This window comes from Bombina bombina, chromosome 2 (genome assembly GCF_027579735.1).
Source record: "Bombina bombina isolate aBomBom1 chromosome 2, aBomBom1.pri, whole genome shotgun sequence".
Classification (NCBI taxonomy): domain Eukaryota; kingdom Metazoa; phylum Chordata; class Amphibia; order Anura; family Bombinatoridae; genus Bombina; species Bombina bombina.
This window is the reverse complement of record NC_069500.1, coordinates 174,308,203-174,316,338: the sequence shown is the minus strand read 5'-3', so window position 1 is coordinate 174,316,338 and position 8,136 is coordinate 174,308,203.

The window sequence follows — 8,136 nt, the reverse complement described above, 5'->3', positions numbered from 1 at the left end:
TAGATCCTTAAGGAAGAGCTGATATCTGACTGCCTAAACCCTCTCCGACTTGCCGGGCTCCTGGAACTGCCGGTCGGCCGCATCACCCCAGACACCAGTTAACCTATACCGCAGGTCACTCCAGCGGCCCTTTGCCCTAGAGCTCCTCTCTTTTGGGTATTGGTACCCCCTAGGGAGGGCAAGAGGTGGGGTGATTGGCGGAATGGAGCTCCCTTGTGAATTTGGGGTTTCGGACCCCCCTACAACCCCTACTTCCCCTGACTTTCCCGGTGTACGTTTGATCACCTACAGCTCCGACCCCCAGCAACAGATCATATTGCTTTTTGGATTGTGGCATCTGGGGCCTGTGGGCTTTCCAATGACACCCTGGAATTGCCCCCGCTCCCCCGGGATCATCCCGGAATCACCACCTCTATACTACTGGGACACTATGGGACTATGGGCACTATGGGGGGCGCCAGCCTGTCTGGAGGGGCGGGAATGACAGTAGATCTGGGGGTCAGATAAGATCATTATCAAGGTGAGCTGGGTGTATATAAGTGTGTGTGTTTCACAATAAAGATGTTCTTGTTCTTCCTGAATACTGGTTTTGTCTGGTTATTTGGGTGGGCTCTGGCTATAATCATTTCTCCCTGCTCTATAGCTGCAAGTTCCAGGGACAGGAAGGACCCGCTTGGTGGAGCTACCCAGTCGGGGTAGCCAGAGTCCGTCACAACTGGTTGGCAGCACTGGGATGCTTCCGTCTACCTGGAACATCCAAACCACCAACTGAAGCTCTCTTCGGATGGAGCAGCAGTACTCTGAGCTCAGGAAGAGTACGCTCAAAGACCTTCTCGTGGGCAAGTCGCCGGCAACAAGTCAAAGGCAGGGATCATCACCAAACTGATGGAAGGCAATCGAGCCAGTGAGCCAGCTAGTGAACCGCAGTCGGAGCAGTGACCGGCCCAGCCCAGCGAGACATCAACCGGGGGCACAACCATGTCCGAGCTCCAGAGAGAGATCCAGTGGCGATTGGCTCTCTATGGGACCACCCCACCCCAAGAGGTTATCACCCCATGAGGCTTTTCGAGCTTTTAAAGACAAACCTGCAGGTATTCGCTGATGCTGATCGAGTAACCATCTTGATTGGGAAGTTTACAGGGAGAGCCTTGGATGCCTTTCAAGCTATCCCCTCAGAGGACCAAAAGGACTTTGACCGGGTAAAGGCACACATCCTATATTCCCTCATGCCTGAGGCTCACCTGCTGAAGTTTCAAGGACTAAGGAAGAAAGAAGGGTAGCCTTTCACAGAGTGGGCACACCAATTCACCCACTCCTTGGACTACTGGTTCGAAGGATGCCAAGTATCCACCCTGGCTGAGGTCTCCCAGCTCATTCTCCTCAATCACTTTCATGATCATTCCTCGCTGGAGGTACAAGACTGGGTCAAGGATCGGAGAAACGAGACAGTCGACCAGGCTGCCGTTCTGGCTGATCAGTTTTTGGATGCTCGGCGTCAGGTTCGACCCAAGCATCACCCTATGGGCTGCTTCAATGCAGCTCCAGTTCACCCACCGGTGGACCCCTGCTACCCTCCAGCTCTGCAGGCACACCTTTGCTCCTCTGAGCTGACCAAGCCGAGTGGGCCAAAGAAGAAGTAGGGGTCCTACATGAGGTAGACCTCGTCACAACAGCCACAAGACAACCGCCTGCACCACCGCCAGGTTGTTTGGATCAACGGTCGGCAGGCCCAGGGACTGTGGGACAGCAGAGTGACCATTACCCTTGTCCAGCCACACCTTTTCACCCCTTCGTACCGGACATGGAAGTCCCTTACAGTTGGTGTGATTGGGGGCAAGGTGCTCCAGATCTCTATAGCATGGGTCCACCTGGATTGGGGTGCTGGTTCCCATGCCATGGACATAGGGGTCATGAATCTACTCATAGAGGTACTACTGGGCAACAATTTGGGGCACCTCGCCTCCTCCTATATAGCGGATAACCCCTCAAATGCCTTCCCAGATACCACCCACCAGCAAGCCGGACATCAGACTACAGCACATGATCTGGGGACCCAGGTAAGCCACTCCTCCCTGATGCCTACCCCGACAGCTGACCTGACTTCCTGGGTGGCCCCCACTGACTTCGCCCAGGAGACCTTTAGGGACCCCATGTTAGCTTCCTACCGGGCCCGGGCAGGGACAGACTCAGGGTGGTTAGGAGGAGAGTATTTCGAGAGGGACCGGGGACTCCTATACCGGGTTACTGAGAGGGAGAGAAACAGACAGATGCCCAAGCACCAGCTGGTAGTACCCCAAAAGTATAGGTATGACCTACTGCGCATAGGGCACAACATTCCCAAGGTCGGACATATAGGGATTACTAGGACGGATTACTGGTTAACTAAGACCTTCTTCTGGCCAGGGGTCACAGGGGACGTTAGGCAGTACTGTAGTACCTGTGATGTTTGCCAGAGAGTAGGTAAGATGGGAAACCACTCCAATACCTCCCTGCACACCCTACTTATCATTGACGAACCCTTCAACAGGTTAGCTGTAGACATTGTTGGCCCCTTGCCCTGCCCCAGTCCCTCCGGGAAGAAATATATCCTGACTGTGGTAGACTATGCTACCCGATACCCAGAGGCCTTTCCCCTGGCTAATATCCAGGCAGATACAGTAGCCGATGTGCTGCTCCGGATATTTGCCAGGGTGGGTTTCCCCTGGGAGATCATCTCTGACCAGGGAACCCAGTTCACTACTGAGCTCATCCAGCAGCTATGGAGGCTTTGCGGGATAAAACCCCTGCCCAGTTCTCCATATCACCCCCAGACTAACGGGCTATGCAAGAGGTTTAACAGGACCCTGAAGTAGTTGCTTAAGATGTTCTCAGCCTCTTACAAGGACTGGGAAAGATACCTGACTTTTCAGGGGGAGCAGTGTCACGGATACCAGGGTGCCAAAGCTACCCCCACCCCCCCTACTACCTGGCTCTTTTTTACTGCAGATTTTGCCCTTTCATAGCTTACGCCAAAACCCTCTCCAGCTTGCTGGGCTCCTGCAACTGCCAGTCGGCCGCATCACCCCGGACACCCGCTAACCTATACCCCAGGTAGCCCTTTGCCCCAGAGCTCCGCTCTTTTGGGGATTGGTACCCCCTAGGGAGGGCAAGAGGTGGGGTGATTACCGGAATGGAGCTCCCTTGGGAACTTGGGGTTTCGGACTCCCTACAACCCCTACTTCCCCTGGCTTTCCCGGTGTACGCTTGATCACCTGCAGCTTCGGCCCCCAGCAACGGATCATGTCGCTTTTTGAACTGTGTTATCTGGTGCTTTCCAACCACACCCTGTAAGTGCCGCCGCTACACCGGGATCATCCCAGAATCACCACCTCTGTACTACTGAGACTCTATGGGACTATGGACACTATGGGGGGTGCCAGCCTGTCTGGAGAGGCGGGAATGTTGGGAGATCTTGGGGTCAGATAAGACCCTTATCAAGGTGAACTGGGTGTATATAAGTGTGTGTGTTTCACAATAAAGATGTTCTTGTTCTACATGAATACTGGTTTTGTCTGGTTATATGAGTGGGCTCTGGCTATAATCACTTCTCTCCACTCTATAGATGCAAGTTCCAGGGACAGGAAGGACCCTCTTGACGGAGATACCCATTCGGGGTAGCCAGAGTCCGTCACATACTAAAAGTCATACTACTTAGAGCTAGATTACAAGTGAGGCACAAATGGTTTTGTGCTAGCGCAGTCGTCTTTTTGCGATCCATTTTTATTCTGCTGATATTACAAGCTGAGCGAAATTGTGATTGCGCTAGCACAATTGCCTTTTACGCTTCAATCCTTTTCGGAATCTAATAGCTATGGTTAACTGGTTTCCCAAACTAAAAAGTTGCACAAAACACAACAAAAAAAATTACAAAGTACACTTATAAATATACTATTAACCCCCTAAACTGCCATCCCTCACAACACAAAGTAATAAAAAAAAAACCCTATTCTAAAACTTTAAAGAGCCATTTGTAGGACATTGCCCTAAAGCGACCAGCTCTTTTTAAAAAAAAAACAAAAAAACAATAAACCCTCTAACATTACAACCCCCACCCCTCCAAAATAAAAAAAATCTAACGAAAAAATATTTTTTTGCTGCCCAAAAAAACAAAACCTAGGGGTCAATTAATTAAGCAGAGGATGCTGCATCGGTGCCCCATCATTTCTGGTCCATCATTTCTGTTTAGGAAGCAGCGATTGTAAGAAATCTTCCAGATCGAATACACTTGGGATGATTGCTGGCCCCTGCTAGCAGCCGGCCACGAGTGAGCAGGGGCGGCATTGTGCAAGCATTTGACAAGAAATGCTTGTGCAATGTTAAATGCCCGCTCGACCTTTGGTAAATCTACCCCCTAATCTCTAAAAAAATAACACCTAAAAAACACTTAACAATAACCCCCAAATTGGTACTCAACAATGTTGATGGCGGCGGCGCTCCATCTTCATCCCAGCAGCGTTCCATTTTCATCCCGTGGCTGTCCATCTTATTATCTTCTCCCGGCAGTCCATCTTCTAAACTTCATCCGGGTGATGGCAGCGGTGACAGTGGTAATCCTCTTCAGAGCATGGAGCTCTTCATGTGGTCCCAAGCCGTACACTGAATAGTGAATGCAAAGTATCACTTTTATTTAGGGGTACGCTTGCATTCCTATTGGCTGATTTGAATCTTCAAATTTAAATCAACCAATAGAATGAAAGGAAAAAGCTTTCATTCATTTATTTTTATTGGTTTGTTTTTTTTGTTTTTTTTTGTGCAGCAAAAGAGCTAAATGCCTTTTTAAGGGCAATGCCCATCCAAATGCCCTTTTTAGGGCAATTGGTAAATTAGTTTTTTTAGTTAGATTTCTTTTAATTTTTTGGGGGGGATGGGGGGTTGTTAGAGGGGTTATTGTATTGTATTGTATTTTTGTTAATTACTTTTTTATTTTCTGTAATCTTAGACTTTTCTATTTTTTGTAATGTTAGGGTTTTTTATGTTCTGTAATGTTAGTTTTTTTGTAATGTTAGTTTTTTTTTATAGGTTAGATTAGGTTTTTATTTAATTTTACAAGTAATTTTTTTGTTTTTTTAAGGTAGGATTTTTTTTTAGTAAATTTAGAAGTATTTTAATTTGGGTTAAGTTAGGGGGTTTAGATGTTAGTTTATCACTTTGCGTTGTGGGGGTGACCATTTAGGGGTTAATAGTTTATTTAGGTAATTTGAGTTGTGGGGTGGGTGGCGGTTTAGGGGTTGATAGTTTATTTAGGTACTTTGCGTTGTGGGGGATGGCAGCTTAGGGGTTAATAGTTTATTTAGGTACTTTGCATTGTGGGGGATGGCGGTTTAGGGGCTAATAGTTTATTTAGGTACTTTGCGATGTGGGGGGATGGTGGTTTAGGGGTTAATAGCTTATTTAGGTACTATGTGTTGTGGGGAATGGTGGTTTAGGGGTTACTAGTTTATTTAGGTACTTTGCGATGTAGGGGGGTGGTGGTTTAGGGCTTATTAGGCTAGGGGCTTATGGTAGGGTGTTATGCAATGTAGTTTGCGCGAGTAGGGTGTTAAGCTTTTTTGCAACGTTTTTGTCTCCATTGATTTCTATGGGGGAATACATGTTACGGCTAGGGCAAAATACATTTTTTTGCCATTTGTAATACGCGTGCAACCTGACAAACGCAACAAGATTAACGCTAGTGGTGTTTTCGGGATTGCGGAAAAAAAAGGATTTACCACACCACTTGTAATCTAGCCCATAGAATTTTACAGAATATCACCCATTTAACCGGTTCTCCCGTTTGTTTTAATTTTCACATATTTTTTTAATAGTTCAGGCAAACATCAGCGCTAACATCAACAATACAAAACAATGAGGCTAGCAGTTACTGTCCTGTTGCCAGTCCTAGTATGGTGATCACTTCATAGCTAAGAGGATATGAATCCCTTTTTTGAACCATGAAACCTCACTCTTGCTAATGCAGGGTATTATCATATGTTATTTTCATGAGGGGTAATAAAGGTCTCTTAAAAAGCATCAGAATCCCAAAATAGAACTAATGTTGAGAAGTATTTGTCATTGTTGTGACAGTCAGCTGGCAGCGGGTACATACAGGACCACTCATTTGAAAGACCAGGATTGCTGCTTTCAAATAAGAGTCTAAAGTTTATGTATGTATTGTGGGGGGAAACATAGGGGATACCCCACCCCCTGATATTGTTCCATATGCTTATGGTTCTGACATTTGATCACTGTTCAGCGGATAACCACCTGGACATGTGACCCTCTCCTTTGAAAGAGATTACTTGCCTCTTTAAATGAGGGGTCACTTGCATCATTGTAGTGCATATGTTGGGGGTTTAAAACTATTGAGCTGCTTCAATATCACCAAGCTGCAATTTCTCACTATAAAGAATGGGGTTTAATTGCAGGTTCAAATTTTGTGCAGTGAAAAATTACAGTTTAGCATGATTGAAGCAGCTCAATAATTTCAAGGGTGCAAATTTCTCTATTTTGCAAAACATGATTTACAGTGTGAGAACTTTTTAACCCCTTAATGACCGCTGATCATTAATGGTTTTCTTGCTAACAATAGCGAACAAGGTACGTCGCTGGTTTTTAAGGGGTTACAGCCCTCTATTGAAAATGGGAAATGTTGCGACCACTATCATCTACAACAATGTTTCTCAACCATGGTCCTCAAGTACCCCCAACAGGCCAGGTTTTCGGTATAGCTGTACCAGTGCACAGGTGATAAAATCGGCTGATCAGTAACTATGGTAACTAACCTGCTCTCACCCATCAGCTGATTATGTCACCTGTGCACTGGTTCAGCTATAATAAAAACCTGGCCTGTTAGGGGTACTTGAGGACAGCAGTTGAGAAACAATGATCTACAAGATATTGAACAGATAGTAAAGAAAATTTAGTTATTTAGACACAACTTTCAGTTTTAAACAATTTCCCAATTTTCTTCTATTATCTAATTTGCTTTGTTCTTTTTTGGTATCCTTTGTAGAAAAACATACATAGGCTTAGAAGCAGCAATACACTCCTGGGAGGTAGCTGCTGATTGGTGGCTGCATATACTGCATATGCCTGTTGTCATTGACTCAACTGATGTGTTCAGCTAGCTCCCAGTTGTGCATTGCTGCTCCTTCAACAAAGGATTCAAAGAGAATGAAGCAAATGTTAATTGAAGTAATTTGGAATGTTGATTAAAATTGTATGCTTGATTCATGAAAGAAAAAATTGGGGTTTCATGACTCTTCAAAAGGACAGTAAAAATCTTAAGATTTTTTATATAAAATGTTTAGTTATACTTAAAGGGCCATGAAACCCACATTTTTTCTTTCATGATTTAGAAAGAGAATGTAATTTTAAACATCTTTCTAATTTACTTATATTATCTAATTTGTTTTATTCTCTTGATATGCTTTGCTGAAAAGCATATCTAGATATGCTCAGTAGCTGCTGATTGGTTGCTGCACATTGAAGCCTCGTGTGATTGGCTCACCATGTGCATTGCTTTTTCTTCAACTAAGGAGATATAAAAAATGAAGCAAAATAAATAATAGAAGTAAATTGTAATGTTGTTTAAATTTGTATTCTCTATCATAATCATGAAAGAAAGATTTTGGATTTAGTGGCCCTTTAAAGGGACATTATACCCAAATTTTTTCTTTCATGATTTAGAAAGAGCATGCAATTTTAAACAAAATTCTGATTTACTTCTATTATATAATTTGCTTCATTCTCTGCTAAAAAAACATATCTAGATAGGCTCACTAGCTGATGATTGGTTTCTGCACATAGAAACTTTGTGGGATTGGCTCACCGATGTGCATTGCTCTTTCTTCAACAAAGGATATCTAAAGAATTAAGCAAATTAGATATTAGGAGTAAATTGGAATGTTGTTTAACCCCTTAACGACCAAGGACGTATGCCATATGTCCTAAAAAAAAATACACTTAACGCCTGAGGACGTATGGCGTACGTCCTCGGTCTGGAAAGCAGCTGGAAGCGATCCTGCTCGCTTCCAGCTGCTTTCCGGTTATTGCAGTGATGCCTCGATATCGAGGCATGCTGCAATAACCCCCCTTAGCCATCCGATGCAGAGAGAG